Below are 22,081 nucleotides of genomic sequence, written 5' to 3'. Positions count from 1 at the left end.
GTGCTTGCGCCAGCTGCAGCTGGTGCTCCAGTCGCCGGAGGGCCCCATGCACACCCTCATCTGCCGGTGTGGTGTCATCTGTGGGCATGTCAAAGGGGCAACAATTAGTCATGTTATTCTTGCATACATTTCACATACTGCGACATAAATTGCACAAATGCTAGGTGACATGTGTGTATATATATATATATATATATATATCTATGTAGAGCATGGGTCCTCAAACTGCGGCCCTCCAGATGTTGGGAAACTACAAATCCCAGCATGCCTTGCCACAGTTTTGCTATAAGGAAGTGTTAAAACTGTGGCAAGGCATGGCGGCATTTGTAGTTTCACAACATCTGGAGGGCCGCACTTTGAGGACCCATGATGTAGAGAGATAGAGACACACATAGATAAATAGATATGACACATATATACATACATGCTAAGTTATTTACTACATACTGTATTTTGTGGCCTATACACTTTACTCTGCAGAAGACATAACAGTCATATTGTTTCTTCTCAGTCACAACCCACCCATGACTAACCAATGACAAGCAGGTCATGGGCTCCGTCAATAAGAACTTGTCACAATCTGCTCAGTCTATAAGTTCAGTGATGGTTCGTGGCATGGGAGTTATGCAAATGTAAGGAATGCACAGTACACATCCTCAAATTCATAATTCTGTCTAAACCAACCTACAATTCTGTGACGGGCAAAAAAAAAACTGAAGTACAGGGGGTGTTTAGGTAGAGGAGGCTCCTGGGACACTGGCAACTTCTGACTCCATTCCAAGGTAGGCCGGGCCATACTCCATTTATAGCATACATCCTAGAGTTTATAAATAACATTCACCAACAATATAGATTCCACTATTTGATGGGTCATAATCCACGCTTGCAGCAGGTGAATTTAAGCCACAAATGATCCACTCATCCCTTTACTCCAGGATCCAGTTTAACTACAACGGTTATGTGGCAGTCAAAATGGACCTCCAACCCATCCCACAAACCTGTGTAATTCAGAGGTGTCCTGGATGAAAGGTATGCCTTGGACACCCCATCTAACCCGTACCTGTATCTGTAGCTACCCACTTTGGGGTCTATATGATTAGTATGGGCCCAAAATTTGTAATCAACAGTGCTAAAAAACAAATACCAGTACAACTACTTCATGAATTATGCATTATGTCAACATACCGATCTGCGCCGACTCCGGTGCCTGGCACGCCTCCTCCCCCTCTGAATTGGAGGTGTCCGGGGCAACTGTGGCCTCCTCAGCCCCCTCCTCTGCCATCTCCTCGGGCACAACATCCTCCTCCTGCAACTCCTCCTCCACCTCCTCCTCCACCTCCTCCACCTCCTCCTCCTCCACCTCCTCCTCCACCTCCTCCTCCAACTCCTCCTCCACCACCACCACCACCTCCTCCTCCTCCTCCTCCGCCACCAACACCTCCTCCTCCGCCACAAACTCCTCCTCCTCCGCCACAAACTCCTCCTCCACCTCCTCCTCCTCCACCATTTGCTCCTGGCCAACTTCCTCCTCCTCCACCCTTGCCGGCACCTCCTCCTCGGGGTGTTGGCCCTCGTCCTGGGCCAGGCCTGCCTCCGCCTGTTCACGGGCCTGTCGGGCTCGGGCTCGTGCTGTGTGGTAGAAAAAAACATCATGGTCAATGTTGGCTCATTGGGGCACATTTATTAATCCAAAACAAGACATACATGGAAGGGTGATAATGATGGCAAACGATGCAGGAAAGTAGCTCCTTACTGTTAATGGACTCCAAAGTGTGTCATTCAAATTATTATGTGATGGTTAGTAATTTGTTCCCACATTACAACCCAGGCATTTATCAATGTGTAACACATATTAGATCGGGCACATTGTATGCATCAGAATCCTCAATGCTATGGCATTACATATAAAAGCCTCATGACTGCATGTTAACCAGGAAGAAGCACACATAACAGTCTATGGACTTTTAAACCCATGGACACCCACTTATCATGAGACACATTTTATTGCTTATATATGCTATGTTGTAAGTGCGACATTTCATAGCTAAAATACTCACATTCCGCAATTTCGCCCCTTAGTTGTGTCAGCAGCTGGGGCTGGCGCCTGCGGAGGTCGGACCACCGCCTCTCCAGCTGCCCGAGGGACCTACGCACCCGAGTGCGGGCGTAAATCCGGCGCCCTGCCGCAGCGTAAGCCCTCCGCTTATGGCGGTTGGTTATGAAGGGCCCCGCACGGCCCAGCCTTGTCTCCATGACGGAGACAAGAACTCGCAGCTCCTCATGCGTGAAGGGTTCTGCCCTCCGTGTCTCCGCCATGTTGACAATGGCATATATCAACCAATCAGGTGGTGGCATTGGTTGATCACAGTTATTTGTGTTAATAACTTTATTGTTCATTTTTACATTAACAGCGTCTCTGCGCCAACACAAATGGTGACAAATTCGCATGCCTTCAAAACCGTAGTGTTGATGTATGGGAATGAACAAATCTGATATATATAAAACACAGTGTGTATGCACTTAGCAAATCCAATGAGCCCGCGCTCCGCCAAGCAACGCGTGCTATAGCTTAGCAACGCATAGCTGTAGTTAGCATTACTTACTCTATGCATATATGTGTATGCGTACATTTATGTGTAAAAGACACATACACACACTTGCAGGTATCCGGAAACCAGCATTATACAGCAGCCCTGCCTGCCTGCCTGCCTGCCTGCCTGCCTGCCTGCCTGCCTGGCTGCCTGGCTGCATGCTCCTTGAAATGTTGAAACATGTGCATAAATTCCAACATCATATATATATATATATATATATATGCAAACAAATCATACATCAACACAGGAAATAATCCCCTACACATTATAGAATAAATCAATGTACTCACCAGTCATCAGGGATAGTATCAACTACAATAATGAAGATATAACAAACACATTAGATGCCTTGTCCAAGGTATAATAATTCCCACCTATATTGAACTTCCCCCAAAACCAAACACATATGCTAAATATCTCCTATTTCTTTGGCATTAGGAGGGCAGGCTGGCTAATGGTCGGTTTGTAACACTGACAACTAACACACTGGACTTATTTGAAGGGGTGATTGTGACTAAAATGGGTGTGTTATGTCAACTCAATAACATGTACCTGAAATATCTTTGCGCCACAGAGTCCCGCAGCTGGTATCCCCTCCGGCATTCAGGGGCGCGGGATGGGCGCATGGGCGGATCTTGCGGCTCAGATGGTACCTCCCACTCCTCAAAGGGTATCTCACGCCGCACAGCAATGTTATGCAAAAATACACACAGGCCCACGATCCTCGACACCATTTCAGGCGCATATTGCAAGTCACCACCAGTGCGGTGGAGCACTCTAAATCGACCTTTTAAAAGGCCAATTGAGCGCTCCACCACTTGCCTGGTGGCAACATGCGCCACATTGAATGCCTCCTGTGGGCCCGGTGCTGGGTAGCTGTACGGCGTAAGTAGCCAGGGCGTACATGGGTAACCGGAGTCACCCAGAACCCACGCATCACGGCCTTCCAGCTCTTGTAGTCTTTGCCATATCCCGGTTTGTCGGATGACATGCGAGTCATGGGCACTTCCGGGAAACTTCGAGTTGAAGGCGAGAATTTCCATGGATGGGCCACATACCACCATCACGTTCAGTGAGTGGAACAATTTGCGGTTCCTATATATCTTCTCACTTCGAGATGGAGGCACAAATGGTACATGGGTGCCATCCACAGCCCCTATCACATTAGGGAAGCCAGCAATTTGTTGGAAGGCGTGCTGGCTTCTGCGCAGGGTCTCGGGGGAAAATGTCATGGCCATGAAGTGCCCCTTGCGCCTGAACATGGCCGACGTCACACGCCTCAGGATTCGGCAGAAGGCCGGCTGAGATATTCCAGCAAGTACTGCCACTACTTGTTGGAACGATCCTGAGGCGCAGAAATGCAACACCGCCAGCAGCTGTGTGTGAGGCGGAATTGCTGTCGTGATCCCGTGTAGAGGTTCCAAATCGCTCTGAATTAGGTTGAGCAGATCCAGAATTACATTTGGGGGTAACCGGTACCTAGTAAGTACCTCATCATCGGGCATAGCAAACAGAGTCACCCGTGTGCGATAGATTCTAGCACGTCCTGGCCTCCTTGGGCGACGAGTGGGGAGAGCCGCAAGTGCCCTTAGCCTCCTCTCCATGTAGCGCAGAATAGCTTCTGCAACCTATAAAGAAATGAACATAAATACTGATGCACCTATGCACATAATGGCCATATCCCACTACAAACTGATTTGTAGCCTTCTATACGTACAATTGATGGCCGCCCCGTGTAATCACGCAGATCCATTTGACTCTCTAATGATGACACAATAATATGAACTCAATACACACCGTCCAAAACACACAGATAAAGGTGTCAGCATTTTTTGCCAACTTCATGTACTATGAGACATTTCATCTATTGCTGGGACATGTTGTCCTGCAATAGATGAACCCACACAGGTTTAAGACCTGTGAGTGAAATAGTGAACATGTGACATGTTGCAATAATGATACACACACTTTGCTGGCCCAACAATCTGTAGGCAGTGAGGCAATGGTGCATACCTTCATACACTTACATAGTGAATGGATATCATATCTACAAGGAGCATGGAAGAGCTTACCTTAGACCCTGACAAGTCGTGATCTGGAGACAACTGATTCTACCAGCAACTCACTATTTATAGGGCTCTCACATGTGTTGTCTATAACAGTAGAGATGAGTATTGGCTGACTTGTGGCGTGGATTCTCTAAGGGAATGGGCTACTTTTAGCTTGCAATCAAACGCCATCATACGCCAGTAGTCATGAATCAAATGTCATGTAATGCTAGCAAATAGCATGTGTATTGTGCAATAGTCCCAGGTGTATCCGAAGATTCTATGCAATGTTATAATTGGTGACCAGTATTTCATTTAGAACTTTCGCCAGGTTTTCCACAATGGAATTTCCGCCACCGTATGCGGCGCGAAAGAACAGCGACGTACGCTCACGCACGGAACGCAGCTGCCGCTGATGTCCGCCAAACAGGATACTCAAACAGTATAAAAAGGTGTATTACAGGGTGACAATGTTGTTGCTAACATGTCTGGCTCCCAACCAGAGTTAGACCCAGAGCTCCAGCAACTTTTTGCCCAGCTGGACTCCAGCACCACCTATGTGCCACTGCACATGCAGGCAGTGGGTAATGAGGAGGCTGCTGGCCCTTCTACAGCAGGCCAAGCTGCACATGACCATTCGACAGCAGAGCAACCAACACCTGGCCCTTCTGCAGCAGCCCAACCTGCAGCTGGCTCATCTGCACCATCAGCAGATTTGTTTGGAACACAACAGGGGACTTCACAAGGTAGTACCATGGCCAGCACTTCAAGTGCAGCGACTGGTGCCAGGGGGCGTGGCCAGGGACGTAGCAAGGGGCGAGCCAGTGCAACAGCCGAACCACCAAAAAAAAACAAGGCATATGAAGCACAGGAGCTGGCCATCCTGGTTCCCCGAGCACGTGATTGGATAGAGTGCCCATCCGAGAAGCTGACACACACACGCCGATGGAAGATTTGGGAACAGATAACGGCAGAGATTAATGCAGTTGCGCCACAAGTTCGTGAGACGGACCATGTGAAGAAGAGGCAAGTTGTTTTGTCATACATGTGCCCAGTAATAGCCAAGTAATGATTTAATTGATGCTTATATGCATTTTGCAAATGGCACATGAGGTTGTTACGATACACATACATTATTGCCATGTTATTTCCTTGAGAGTCAGAGTAGGGTGATTGTGAATGTGTATTGTAACGGTTGATATCATAGTTGCATGTAATATTATATATGGGACATTAATCACATGTTGTAAGATGTAGCACATAGCAATGGCTGCAACAGCTAACATTGGGAGTGACATGTATTAATATGTCAACTTACATTGCAGGTGGCAGGACTTCAAAACCAACCTGAAGAGGAAGATGACCAAGCGGTGGGACCACAGCCAGACATCTGGGGCCGGCCCCATGCCATCAGGGCTAGAGCTCACCCCCCTGGAGGAGATGGCGGAGAGCTGTATCTCAGTTGAGGAGATCAGGGGGGTGAGCACGATGGATAGCGAGGCCCCAGCTGAAGTGTTTGCGTCTTTTCTGGAAGGTAAATATTGGTCATGCCATAAACTTGTGCAAGTAATTATCGTAGAATGTCTCCTAATTGTGTTTATCTTTTCCCACAGACACCCCACCGCTTGGTGAGGACTCTGCTCAGGAGGTGGAGGAGTCCGTGCCACCTGGCCCCAGAGGTAGGCCTGTGCAGCAGCAGGCATCGGGCCAAGCCGATTTGGCCGCCTTGGCCCAGGTGCTTGTGGACATCAACCAGCAGGGAGATTTCGCATCAGAACGGATGCGTAGGACCGAGGAGATCCTGGCGAGCTTGGTCAGCACCCAGCAGTCCATCGCTGGGAGCATGCAGGCCATGGCTGAGTCACATCAGGCCATGGCTGCAAGTGCTCAGGTGCTGGCCGAGCAAGCCACCCGCCAAAATGATCTCCTCCTCCACCATAATGAGCTTATGGTGGAGCTGGTTACCAGCAACAGGGTCCTAATGTCATCCGTTTCTGGTGCATTACCAGCGGAAACACTCCCTGCTGGCAGGAGGGGTAGACCAGCCAACCCCTCCACATCATCTGCTCCACCTGCCCCAGCATCTGGGCGTCCCCGAAGAGCTGCTGCACAGGCCAAGGAGCCTACCAAGGCCAAACGTGGTCGGAAATGAACTTGTGGCCGCATTAATCTCTACCGTTATGTGTTCCCAAATCTTCCATTGTGCTGTGTGTGTCAGCTTCTTGTGTCCAATCACGTGCTGAGGGGAACCAGATGAGCCCTTGCTTCATATGTCCTTTGTGGTTCCCCTGTTGCCCTCTTGTGCCTGGCATTACTGTCAGCTGTACTTGAAGTGATGGCCATGGTACTATCTGGTGAAGTCCCCGGTTGTGTTCCAAATGAGTCTGCTGATGGTGCATATGAGCCAGCTGCAGGTTGGCCTGCTGCAGAAGGGCCAGGTGTAGGGTGCCCTGCTGGAGAATGGTCAGGTGCAGCTTGCCCTGCTGTAGAAGGGCCAGCAGCCTCCTCATTTCCCACTGGCTACATGTGCAGTGGCACATAGGAGGTGCTGGAGTCCATCTGTGTGCTATTATATTTGTGTTTTATTATTATTTATTTTGCTGCATTCCTGGCATGTTGTTTATAGTTTTGATGTTTAATTTTATGGTCATTGCATGACAGTGGCATTGAGTGTGACATGAATATAAATAAATGTGTTTACTTTACCCAAAATGTGTGGTTTCATGAGTACATGTCGAATACACATGTGTATTGCTAGTATTAATATTCTGTCATGTCAATTGTTAGCAGTTTTTAAGTGTCTGAGAAGTACAGCATATGTGGCTGATGAGTAAGGTTTCCTTGAAGCAGCAATGGTTTCAATTAAAGCACTGACAAGCGTCCTATTAGTGAGTAATGAGTAAAGGAGTAGATTGTATTGGGTTCAGGTGTTAATGGTTGTAGTCATTAGGCGTACGTTCGCCTACCGCATGAACGAGTGGTGTCCGCAAAGCAATAGTACACTTGTGGACACCGCACATTTCAGCCCTTTTTGCTCGCGTGCATTCGGAGTGGTTTCCGAATGTACGCCCCCCCAACATAAGTGTACTCCCCCGTGTCCGCCCATGTTTCCGCCCCGTTTTGCCCACTTTGAAACTACGCCCATGTGTCATTCCGCATGACGCCCATAATACGCCCCTATTTCCCGACTGATTGCGGTGACCAGTTTTGGACGGGCTTTGTCCGAACTGGTACCGAGTCAAGGCGTGGCACATGCGCGTAGCGTTCTCCACGCATGCGCAGACGCCGTAAAGACGCTATCCGTAAGAACGCGGTAAAGTCCGCATCAATCAGAATAAGGGCCAGTGTCTGTACTGTAAGGGTGCTGACAGTGTTGTGGGAGTGCCAGTGGGTTAAAGTGGAGGTTGGATACAGAGCATCCAAACCGCTCATCTCTATTCTAAACCAAGAGACTGGGTTAAGTTACTTGTTTGGCGGGTATCACTGTTAGGCCATATCACTGTTAGGTGGGTATCACATGTACACAACCAGCCTCTAAAGGCACTTACCAAAGTGTTACTACATAATTAAAACTTACTGTTTTATTGTAGAAAACCAAACAAGGTATTCATAACATGATCCTTTGCACCTTGATTGTAAAACACAAAATCTGACAATGTACCTTCCCTAATTCTACATAAAACGGACAAATGCTGATGCATAATATATTCAATTTAACAACTTGTCAAAAACACTTCAGTTTCCTCACATTTCTCCCGGAACCCTTTTCTGAATGCTCAAGTATTGCTAAACAATAGCAATTATGAATGAAGCAGGTTTCGAGATTCAGATCCTTATCTATGCTTTCCACTTGACTACAGCCTGACTCATTCCAACAGAATCACATTCTCACTGATCTGGAGCTTTCGTCGGGTTACTTTGTGTTTTGAGATAAATTTGGACTGACAGGTTTAAGATAAGGCCATATGCTTCCAGTCACTTGACTTACGCCTTCAAATTATTCATGATAAAAGATTAATTTGTGCTTCATGCTCCGGCGCTCCTCGACGCATTATTCAAAACAAAAGGTTTTATACCTTTTTGAAAATCAGAAAACGTGCCTCATGGGTTCTCCAGCTTCGCGATTCAACTGCTGCACATGTAAACAAGATTGTTCAATTAGTCCGAAAACATTGCAGGTGAGACATTGGGGAAACGGCATTTAAGCCAGGTATACACTAGACTCTGGATCTTATTCTGGTCCGTTCGTTTGGACCCCTTCATTCACAAGGGGTCCGATGGTGTGCGTCTTCACGTGTGAACGCCCAGAGTTTCATGGGTGTTCACATGAAACCGCTCGGCGTTCCCATGTTAATCGCCCGGTGGCGCGGGTGCTGGGGGAGGGCAGCTGACATCACCGCATGTCAGTGCCCGACCACTTCCTCCCATATCTGAGTGACCTGAGAGCCACTTTTGATATGCGTGCACGCACCACATGTTTCGATGGTTGGCAACCAACGAAAGATGTGGGAGTTTCCCCCTGGCCTGCGAATGGATCTTTATGTAAAACATTCATTCGCATGCCAGGCGAACAAGCGAAGGGGGGGCAGGTGAATCCCATTCGCAAGGCGGCATCTTGCGAGTCAACCAGAATAAGGTCCTATGTGTGTACCCGGTAACCTCATTAACAACAGGGACCCATTGCGGTGCTGGCATCGGTAAGTGCATACACACTTCCCAATGCTGGTAGCAACGAGTGACGGCAGGGGGGAGCGGGGACCATGCTGCATCCTCCAACATGACTCTCGCTAGCCATATCCTCGGTCCTACCACCACTGAGATGCCCAGACTTGCACCGCCCAGAGCCTATCTGCTTAGAGGCCCACCCAGCCACTCAGATGTCTGGTCAAAGGGGAAGTAACCCCCTAGCTCTGGTGTTCGGCCAATAGGTGAAGGTAAAATGAAGAGGTACTCAGTACTCTGTGCTGGGCTCAACCATTATATGGCACATCTTGCAGCACTATTCCCTCCCTGCTCCGCAGCAATACTCCCACTCTCTTCTCCTGCTCCGCACAACTAATCCCATTCTGCTCCGCACTACTCCCCACTCTTAAAAACTTGAGTGATACTGATTTTACTTTTTGGTTGTATCTGCCGTTACCTTTGAGAATTATTATTGAAATATGTATTTTGATGTACTGTTTATTTCTTGTGTTTATAAATATTATATGTTTTTTACAAAAAAGTTGAACTGGCTTATGTCCTTGCCTTAGAACCTGAGAGCTTTCTCTTTTGTCTTTATTCCTCGATGCTCCGCACAAAAATTCCCACCCTCCCTCCCTGCTCCGCATCACTACTCCCACCCTCCCATCTGCTCAGCACCACTGCTCCCATCCACCCTCCCTGCTCCACACCACAACTCCCTCACTTCCTTCCTGCTCTGCGCCACAACTCCCACCCTCCTTATCTGCTCCACACTACTACTCCCATCCTCTCTCCCTGCTATGCACCACCACTTTTATGCCAGGTTTGAGGAGGAGAATTTGATCCCTGCAGTTAAAATCTTTAAGTGGTCAGGTTCCCCATTGGAATTATCAGAATCGGAAGTCAGGTTGTGCCTAGGGCAAACTAATGTTAGGAAGGCCCCTGGCCCAGACCGCATTCCAGGCAGGGTCTTACGTGCCTGTGCTGACCAATTAGCAGGAATTTTTACGATGATTTTTAATTTATCACTAGCATATTGTGTTGTTCCACAATGTTTTAAAGTCACTACAATTATTCCTGTCCCAAAATTGGCGGGAGTATCTTGTTTGAACAACTTCTGCCCGATTGCCTTCACTTCCTTCGTTATGAAGTGTTTTGAAAGAGTGGACTTGTATCACCTAAAGGGTGTCATCCCGGCGGAATTTGACCACTATCAGTTTGCGTATAGGTCAAATCGATCCACCGAGGATGCTGCTCCTTCTGTCCTTCATAAGATTCTCTATCATTTGGAAACTAAGGACTTCTATGTTAGATTATTATTTGTGGACTATAGCTCAGCTTTTAATACCGCTGTGCCTGCGGTATTGATCTCTTCGTGTGATAGGTTACAGTCTTCCCATCTGTGACTGGCTGTTGGACTTTTTGATGAATCATCCTCAATCAGTTAGGGTGGGTTCTTCTTCCTTGTCAGAACTTGTCCTAAACATATAGTAGGTGTCCCTCAAGGGTGTGTTTTGAGTCCTTTTTTTTTACTCTTTGTACACCTCAGATTGTTTTTCAAACTCAGAGTCCAACCTCATTGTCAAATTTGATGACAATACTACAGTGGTGGGTTTGATCAGTAAGGGAAAGGAAGATAGTTATAGGTCAGAGGTGCAGCAATTAATTGAATGGGGTGAGGTTAATAACCTACTCCTAAATGGTAAAAAGACTCAGGAGGTGGTTATTGACTTTAGAAGATCGAGAAGGTCGACTATCAACCTGTTGGTGTTAAATGGTGAAGAGGTGGAGAGGGTCACTAATACTAAATTTTTGGGTATTACGTTTTCGGAAGATCTGTCCTGGTCCACACATACCGCAATGGCAGTTGGAAAGGTTTAGCAACGCAGCTTGCCTATCTAGGCCTATGCTTATGAACATTTACTGCTGCGTAATCGAGAGTCTGTTGCCTTATGCCATTGCAGTATGGTATGGAAATTGTAAGTGCTCTGATCGGAGATCCCTAGACAGGATAGTTAGGGCTGCTGAAAAAGTCATTGGCCAACCTCTGCCCAGGATGGCAGATATTTTTTTAAGACGGGGAAAAGCAAAGGTAAAAAAAAAATATTCTAGACCCTAGTCATCCCTGCTATTCTCTTTTCTCCCTGTTGCCCTCTGGGAAATGTTACAGATGCTTTAGTTGCCTTACTAGTCGGTTGCGGAACAGTTTTTTTCCCATCTGTTATTTTGTGTTTGAATTGGGATATATGAATTGTGAGTATTTCTTTCTTCTCTTTTTTTCTTCCTTGTGAATTTCACTTTACATTTTTTAATGTTGTAGTGACAATAAATTATTATTATTACTCCCTTCCTGCTCCGCACCACTACTGTGCTTGATGGGGAGGGGCCCCCAAAGACCTCAATGTATGAGGCCCCAAAATTTCTGTTGTCGGCCCTGCTAATGGCCAAAAGGATCATGCAACATTAACGAAATAGGGTCTGATTCAAACCTGATCGATGATTAGCGAATTCACTGTTCGAGCCGTAATCAATGGATTATGAGTGGAAAGAAAATAGAAATTCACTTGCAGATTTACAAGGGGCGTTTTTTTTTTCTATTTTGCGGCAGCTATCTACCTGCAATTCTCCGCTACTTTGCAGATCAGCTATCTGATATGAATCAGATCCATAGTATGTCCACAATGGATGATATATACGAAAATATTGTTACGATATGTCGTTATCTTGCATATTGTTTAAAGTATCGTCTATTGTGACTGCATCTTTACAGCTAGAGATGTGCATGGTTTTGGATCTACTCAATCAGCTGGCTTTTCAAAAACACCTTCAAGTGTTTTGGTTCGGATTTGCGTTTTGATTTGGTTAAAATTCGATTTAAGTAAATAAAGTATTAATAAAAATTAATAACAACAGCTAAACTCCAAAATCAAAATTAAGGATTTAAAATTCAAATTCCAAACACAGTAAAAGATTTGAACCCCAAACTCTGTTCAGATCGAATCAGACCCACAGAATTTGGGTGGAATTACCCTTTGAGTGCCAATAGCTCTGTAAGAGATGTTCAAAATATCCGGCATCACTCACATTTGTTATATAAATACAAATAAAAAATGTTGTGTAAAAAAGATTATATTTCCTATATAAGGTAACACTACAGGTCATTACGATGAATACAAATGTTTGCTTGACAATTTTCACACCTATTTTGACAAATTCACTTGGCCCGCAAAATTGTTAAGATTTCTGGAGAACTGAACCACAGGAGGTACACGGAAAATGAATTGGGCTGTTCCTGAGTGGTGAATGGGAGGTGCTTCATGCACACAGAGATGGTCTATATTATGGGTTAGTTATGGGCATGTCACGGGCGTGTTGCTGAAGTGGTTGAATACAGAGACACTCACCCAGGGGTGCATACACACTAGTAATCTGCACCTTCCACAGGAGTGGTGGTGTCTAAAGGTCACTGTCCTGGAGCTAACATGCCGGCTCAGTAGGGAAGCAGTGCTGTAGCAGTAGTGCAAAGGAGCAGCAGGAGGGGGTGACATTGTCATTGGGTCACTGTACACTCATTGGCGTATCTATAAATGTTGCAACACCCTTGCAAAAAAGTACTTGGCACCCCCTCCGTACATTGGGGTCGATTCCGTTCGTGGATTGTGCAAGTGCTTTTCTGTGAGGACGCTAACCCCATTGCGAATGGCCTCAGCGATTTACAATGTGGACGGGCCATTCGCAGCAAGGAGGAGGGTGGATGGGCTGCACCCAGATGTGGGAACACCCAGCGTTTCATGGGAATCCCCATGAAAACACTGGCCGTTCCCATAGGGTTGCAGGCTGCAAGAGGTGTGCCAGGGGTGGGTGGCTGATGTCACATGACCTATATTTGCGAAGGCAGGAGAAGTCATTGACAGTTGTCTTCATAACACATCCCCTTGTATGGTTGCAAGGGCAGATGGAGGCGGGGGGGTGTATTTTTATCAGGGTGGGCTCCCTGGGACTCAGTAAGCTGCAAACTTTGCAATTCACTGAATCAACCAGAATCAGGGCCATTGCTCATTGCCAGGGGCCACATGTTCATTGCCAGGGTTATTTTGCTCATTGCCAATTTTTTTATGCTCATTGCCAGGGGCTTGCATGCTCATTGCCAGGGATTACTTGCTTGTTGCCAGGGGTAACATGCTCATTGCCAGGGGTTACATATGCTTGTTACCTGGGATTATTTGATTATTGCTAAGGATTACTTGGGGAGGGGGAGGGGGTGGGGCTACAGGGATGCAAATTGCATCATTTAATATTGCGACTAGTGGCATTTACCGGGATGGAGGTGGGGCTTAATGGTGCAGGGCTTTATGACAGCAAGCCCCACCCCTGGAAAATGCTGCAGGGAGTCTCCTCTCTGGGCTTCTTCTGGAGAGGAGACAATCAAAGTAGGCAAGTATTGATATAATGCATAGGTGTGTGTGTGTATGTGCAAATAAGATAGGAATATTTCAGCTCTTGTTGCTGTAGTTGTCATTTCCAGATTTCATCCTGAAATAGCTGCTTATAATGCAACACACAATAAATCAACATCCTGCACATAGGCATGCGCACGGGGGGGTGCCAGGGGTGCACAGGCACCTCCTAATGGCGCCCCCCTCGCTGCTGCCGCCTCCTTCACTTTTAAAAAGCCGACCGGATGCTATCACCCGCTCGGCGCCTCCTTCCCCCCCTCCGCCCGGCACCTACATCGCTCCTCCGCCCGGTCGGCAGCAGCAGCCTTTTCCTCCCTTCGTCGGGCAGCGGGAAGGCTGTCCACCCGACGCCTCCTTCCCTCCGCTGCCTGACAGCAGCAGCTTACTTGCTCCCCGTGGCAGTGCTCTCCCCTCCCTCCGCAGGCTCAGGGCAGCTCTGTCCCATATACACGCCACTCTGTATATGGGACAGAGCTGTGTATATAGCACTATGGGGGCATTACATTGCGTGGCAATATGGGGGCATTATGTGTGTGGCACTGGCACTACAGGGGGAATTATGCATGTGGCACTACTACAGGGGCATTATGTGTGTGTCACTATGGGGTGCAGTATGTCTATGGCACTATTGGGGCATTGTTTGTGACATGAAAGGATTAGCATTATGTGTATGGTACTACAAGGAGCATTATGTGTGTGGCACTACAGGGGGCATTATGCATGTGACACTATGGGTGGCATTATGCATGTGGCACTATGGAGGGCATTATGTGTGTGGCACTACGGGGGCATTATGTATACAGAACTAAGGGGGGCATTATATGTGGGCAATAAGCATGTAATCCCCCCAGACATCGAGCATGTAATCCCCCAGGCAACGAGCATGTATTCCCCCCTGGGCAGCGAGCATGTAATCCCTCCTGGCAATGAGCATGCAACTACCACTGGCAACGAGCATGTAGTCCCTGTGGCAATGAGCATGCAACCCCCCCCCCCCCACGGCCATGTCAAGGAGCATGTAAACCCTGCAAAGAAGAATTTAAACCCTGGCATCGAACATGTAATTCCTGACAACGAGCATGTAGGTAAGCGTACTTATATGGCATAATATGTAAGGGGCATTATGGTGTGTGGAATAATGTGTAATGAGCAATATGGTGTGTGATTATAATATGTAATGTATACATGTTTACAATATATACATTTGGTGCATGGCATAATGTGTAATGGGCATTGCTGTGTGTGAAATAATGTGTAATGGGCATCACAGCATGTGGCATAATGTGTAATAGGTAATTCGGTGTGGGGCGTAATATGTAATTGGCATTACATTGTGTGGCGTAATAGGTAAATGGCATTACAGTGTGGGGCGTAATAGGTAATTGTCATTAGTGTGTGGTCTAATAGGTAATTGGCATTACGGTGTGAGGCGTAATGGACATCACAGTGTGAGGCGTAACGTGTAATGAGCATCACAATGTGAGGCGCAACATGTAATGGGCATTACAGTGTGTGGTATAACATGTAATGGGCATTAGGGCATGTGGTATACTATGTAATGGATGTGTGACATGTAATAGGCATTATGGTGTAATGCCTTTGGCGCGTACTGTCACTATTGTCCCTATTTTACCAAAAAATTGTCAAGCCCTGGCATAATGTGTAATCGACATTACTGTGCGTGGCATTATATGGAATGGGCATTACTGTGCGTGGCATTATGTGTAATGGGCATTACAGTGTGTGGCATTATGTGTAATGGGCATTACAGTTTACATTTTTACAGTGTGCCTGCAGCGCCCACTGACCCTGTTTCTGGTACGTGTGGGTGGAAAAGCCCATGTACATAAATAAGTCACCTTCTATTTAGTTTGCATTTATGCCCAGTAGGCAGTGATGGACACGCCCAGTAGGCGGTAATGTACACGCCCAGTAGGCATGATGGACACGCCCCTCCAATGGTGCACCCCTTAAGAAAATGGGCTGCGCACGCCTATGATCCTGCATCAATGAAAATAGAAAGCAGAATGTAGATAGAAAAAATATTTTCTTTCAAAAGGAATATGTTACTTCTATTCCCAGTGAACATAAAGGGGCTTATTTACAGGTGAGATCTAAACAAAAAAGGGTAATTTTGCACTTTTTTTAGATCGATTTCAGATTGATTTTTTAGTAAATATTCCTCACGAAAGAAACCAATGTTTTGTTCCATAGCCAATTCCATCTATTTATTCAGCTGAGGGTTAGACTACCTTGGGTTGTCAACAAATTTCCACTGAGTAGTGTTTACATTCAAATCTTTCCTGGGAATTTTACCAGAAGTTTTGGCATCAAAAAATGTTGGTTTTGTATCTCCCAAACTATAGGGCTCCGGAAATTCCTGTTCGGTTCTTTAATATGAAACTAAACTCATTATTAGAATAAAACTAAATTCTGGAATAATTTTAGAATTCTTTTAAACATAAATCTTGTATATTCTTGTATTTATTTTTGATAGAAAACTGAAGAAGTCATTTTGGTTTGTGTCTGGCAATATATTTTTCAACATCTAATGAGACATTTTTCAGAGACATCTGTTTATTGTCTATATTTTCAGATACAGTGTATTAAACAACTTGTTTATATTGTCATATTTTACAATGTCATAAAAATCAATTTCCCGCAAGACTCAACATATTGTATGTAATAAAAGCGAATGAAGACAAAACTAAATTATTTTACATTTTTACGATAAGAATAAGTTAAAATGTTTATGAATATTGGATTGTTTTCAGGCGCTGGCAGAATTTTCACTACCGCCGGTTTATTATGTCAATATTTATCATTCGGAATATTATGAAGTGTCACCTTTAGTTCTGTCGTTAGTTACCAGTATCTTATTTTGCATTCAATTTTTCAAATGAATATTGGTTTAACTTATTAATGTTCATAAAAAATGTGTTAGCTACATCTATAAAGTGAGTTCTAAATGAAACCAATATTCCTGGTACATTTGTTGAAAGCATGTTGGTGAGTATTATAAAATATTCAGGTAGATGGGTTTAGGACTATCCTCTGGTGGGTCCAAATCTAAATGGGTCCATTTATCATGTAATACAAGGAATAAAATTTTATATATCTGGTCAAAGGATTAGCTACCATACAGGCAGTGCAGCTGCTATGGGGCCCAGAGCTGAGAGGGGCCACATTCCCTGTCACAGTTATATATGTTATATACCAGCATTGGGTGGTACATAAATGCCCATACAAACTTTTACTTTGGAGCCCCTGAACCTGCTCATTATAATGTGGCATAAAATGAACAGGAGGACATTATAATGTTACCTAACATGAACTGGGGCAGTGTTATGTGACACAATATGAAGTGGAGGCAATTTAGTAGGGCATAATATGTACTAGGGCACTGTATTGTAGCATAATTGAAACTGCAGACACTGTGAAGTATGTCATAACCTGAATTGGGGATACTGTGTTTCATAATGTTTACTGGCAGCGCTACACTGTTACATAGGGCGGGATGTACCAAGCAGCGGTGGTACATCCTGCCGCCCATCACGCAGATGCTCATTGCATATGTACTAACATACATGCAACACAAAGGCCAGCTCTCCCAATAAGAGCTGCCCTTTGCGATCCCCGCTGCTGCCTGGATCATCTTTTTGTTTCATACAGGGGAGTCCAACTGCGCATACACAGAGAAGCTAGTGGCTGCGGATCCGCGTGGATCCCTCACACAGCAGCACTGCAAAGTGAAGCCCAGTTCTAGCTGGCTGAAAACAGAAACCTCCGAGGTTTAGTCCAAAGGCCCTATAGTAAGAGAAGGCATCATGTACCCGCCCCTGGGATCAGAATTCCTGTGTTTCCCCATCACACATAATACATGCATCTTTAGGTTTATGTTTATATCTATGTGTGGTTCCAGGTACAGCCCAAGACCAGCAGGAGCCACCTCTTGATGCTATTATTTTGCACATGATTTACACTAATTATATACTACAGCAAGCTGTTTTTGTATTAATTCAGTATGCTTCAGCTCATAGAATTCCTTGTTTAAGTTTCCAGGAATTGCACGTTCCTAGTGATCATTTTTAATTGTGTACTATTACGTGTAAGCAGAAGAGAGACACATAATCGCTGTCACGGGAAAACCTTGTGTCTTCCGTACCTCCATAATTTGAAAAGCAAATTCACCAGATACAAGAAAAGTGTAAGCTCTGTCAGCAATTAAATACAAATCAAACGCTTTCATTCTTTGAGCAAACAGACAATTACAAACTGCCGAAATGACTTTTGTTTTGTGTGATGTATAGAAGAGGGTTGATCAGACGTTCAGAAAGCTGTACTCGGGGAAAATATGAATTATCTTAATAAGGTGTTGGCAGCACATATTTGTTTTATACTTCAGGTTTTTTCTGTTACAGTAGGTTATAAAATTTCAAAAACACCCTTGTACTGTATATACAGTATGATAAAGTAAATTAACCCTTACTGCGCAAAAGTAACTTCTAAACCAGAGATTTATACTTGCTGAATGGTAGTAGGTATTAACGCGTGTTAACTTTTTAATTCTAATGGGGGGATGCTAGGGATCCCGACAGTCGTTTACCCGACAGTCGTTTACCCGATGTCGGGATCCTGACTGTCAAGACGCCGACAGCCGGGTGCCCGACGGCCACCCGCTATTTTCCCTCATGGGGGTCCACGACACGCAAAGTGGGAGAATAGAATAGGTGGCTCGCGTAAGGGGCTTTTTTGCGCTCGCCTCACTGTCTGACTCCGGGCAGTCGGGATCCCGACGTCGGAATAATGACTGTCGGGATCCCGACTGTCGGAGTCCCATACCACACCCGATGCTCTAACATCCGCGCCCCCTTACCGCCGGCTACCGCAAACATAATTATCACATATGATCTAACATATGCGATAATTATGACAAAAGACAGCTCTTGCTTTAAGAGCTGTCTTTTGCGGTGACCCGGCGATGAGCGGTGGGTCCCGGCGGCTCCCCCCTCCCACTCGTACCTGGCCTGGATGCTGCTGCTGCAGGGGGGCTTGCTCTCCTCCTCCCTTCACCCAGAAGAGGTTGTACAGTGTAGGGAGGAGGAGGTCACAGGTCCGGGCAACACAGCTCTGTGCTACCCGGACACAGGTGAGGGGGGGTCGGTGCGGGGCGGCAGGGGGATCGCAAAATCTGGCGATGCCCCATAGACCTCTTTGGGGCACCGCCAGATTTTTCTGGCGATGCCCCCTGGTCACGGTAACCGGGCAGGGGATGCTTAGAGCATCCCAAAATGCGGTAAAAACCCTGATAACGGGGTTTTTACCGCATTTTTAGTTTAGAGAATCTCCCCCTATATCTTTCACAATAGGCCCAATCTTCACAATATTCATTATTGTCATCTTAGTAACTGTTATGTTCATATGTTTGTAATTCCAATCATTAGGACAGAGAATCACTGCTGAACTCCTTTATTACGTTGCTAGCTCTTCACACACAGTACACTATTACCACCCACTTCCCAGCATTCCCCTGGTAACATCACAGTAACTACAGCTACTAACTGTCACAGGTTCAGGGTTTACCTTTAAGGTTGGCTCTTGTTTCCTACCTGTTAGGCCACTTGTGAGGGTGCAGCATGCTCTGGCAATATGGCAGCATGCAGTGAGTATGGATGTAGTAATCACCCCGGACCACCCCTTAGATTCGCCTATGCACAACGGTTAGGTCTGCCCCCTCCGTGCGTGATTCTCCTGCCATTCTGGCAGCTTGGACAGCATGTCATCTTGCTTAGTGGCAGCTGACCAGTCTCTAACCAATACTATGCAGCCTGAGTGTCAGCTAATGCTTCCAGCCAATCCTGAGACACTTACAGGTATAAAGCTCCCAGCTCTCTCATTGTCAGTTTGCCAGTCCATAAGTCACACATCTCACATTGGGGCAGATGTATTAGGGCTGTGTACACACAGGGGCAATTATAGCAAATATCACTGGAAATATGGTCGCTGAGCGACCATATTGCCAGTGATTGGAGTGTGCACCAGCGATAAATCGCCGCGTGCGCACTCTAGTTTTCGGCCCCTGAATGGTCACTGGTCGGAGAAGCATGCTCCTCTGACCAGCAACTTCCACTGCCGGCAGTGTGACATTTTCATCTGCGACCATCTCTGGTCGCAGATGAAAACGGGACACAGAGCAATATGATTGCTGAGCAATATATTGCCAGCGATCATATTGCCGGGTGTGTACGCACCTTACGCCTTAACAAGAGATAAATGCAAGGGTGATAAGGAGAGATAAACATCCATCCGATCAGCTCCTTGCTGACTTTTTTCAAACACAGCCTGTAACATGGCAGTTAGCAGCTGATTGGCTGGACATTTATCTCTCCTTATCACCCTTGCATTTATCTCTTGTTAAGGCTTAATACATCTGCCCCACTGTGAGCTATAAGCTACGTTCCTCTGGGTTTCCAGTTACTGCTTGTACCTGTGTTCTCTGGGCAGTATTCAATGAGGATAATTTGCCCTTTTTCACGGCAAATTTGTGCTATTTTCGCGTTGGAAGGTGATTTTTTGGGTCAGAAAGCGAATCACCCTATTCAACAGGCACTTCTCGCCGTCTTTCTAAGTGATTTTCGCCGTGTGTCGCCGTGTAGCAAATCGCCATCTTTTCATTGAGAAGTGGAAAGTGAACTTTTAAAATAAAGTTGTTTTTGTTTTACATTTGGTGTCAAAAAATCAGGAATTTTATTCTTTGAAGGGGCATGCTATTTTTATTGATGTGCTTACAGCACATGAATATATATTTAATTTAAAAAAATATATATCTTTTTTTTTACACAGAGCAGCCAGCAGGGGGCCAGGAGCCGAGAGCCGCTCATTAGATATTCATATATTCACTGCACCCGATCATTACATATGCATGATCGGGTGCAGTTAATACCTGTTCCCCTACGTTCTGGGGCAGGCAGGGAGACTTCCATTTTACCTGCCTGCCACCATCCTCAGGCTCCCTGCGGCGTCCGCCGCAGGGGTTCACACTCGCTGTCAGGGGCAGCGAGCCCCTGCGACGTTGAATAGGGGGATAGCAGGGGGAGAGCAAGGCTCCGGAACACGGTGACTGTGCAGTGAATCCTAAACAGGATTCGCTGCACGTCGTTAATATGTTCATTGAATACTGCCCTCTGTGTTACCTATTTGTTTATGCAATACCATCTGCACTTCCTGGGATTTACCTAGTGTTATCATTCTGGGTGCAGACCTGTAAGCATTTCAGTGTCATCATTCCGTATCTGGTCCAGTCAGCACCCCACTGTTACATTCAGGGGGATGCAGTTAAAATCCAGGCGGTCGGAATCCCGACGTTCAAAATCCCGACGACGGAATACCGACACTTCTCTGTCCACGACACCTATAGAGGGAGAATAAATGAGTGTGCCGAGCGTAGAGTGGCGAGTGCAGCGAGCCCACAAGGGGGGGCGATCCACGTCCCCCCTTGTCGGGATTTCGGCGTCGGGATTTTGAACACTGGGATTCCGACCGCTGGGATTTAGTACCAATCCCCATTCAGGATACACCTTGACAAAGCCACATCTATGTGGCGAAACGCATTGGTGATACTACTGGGACCTACTTTGGCTTAACTGCATCACCTGCAAATTGATCTGGACTATGCATTTTAATCTTTTCCCCACAAGGCACCTTGATAAAGACAGACACTGTTGAAATGCGTTGGTGTTTTATTGTGTTGGAGAAGGCTGTTTGAGTTCTATTTGTTATCAAACAAGCCCTTCCTTTTATAATTTCATTTTAAAATAAACTCCACCAAGTTTTTAAACTTCTGCCTGGACGTTACTTTATTGAAAAGAAACCGTTACATGAGGATCCACTACGAGGATAATGTAAGCATGCAAATGAGCATTTGAAAGATACCTTGATGTGCTTTGTACCATCTTTTTGAATGTAAGCTTATTTTAAGCATCATTCATTACTGCCTACACAGGAGGTGAACCTTTAAAGAATAATACAGTATCATCACTATACAGAGGAAAACCTAATTTTGTCCTTTTGGGGAAGTTAGTCCTAATAAGAACTGTTGAGAAACAAATTACACTATATATGTCCTTTTTTTTATCTGTTTTTTATGTACGAATTACCCTTGAAAATCTGATGGTACATATTCCACATCTGGGCCATACGGAGCATATAAGCACGTAACAATTTCTTACCATCCTTCTCTGTTTATATATATTTTCGAGCGCTATGAGGATCACATCACATTTTTTGTTTTGTATCATTT

Source organism: Crinia signifera, chromosome 2 (assembly GCF_055691185.1).
Source record: "Crinia signifera chromosome 2, ASM5569118v1, whole genome shotgun sequence".
Lineage (NCBI taxonomy): Eukaryota > Metazoa > Chordata > Amphibia > Anura > Myobatrachidae > Crinia > Crinia signifera.
The sequence above is the reverse complement of the archived record's forward strand: the minus strand, read 5'-3'. Positions refer to the sequence as shown.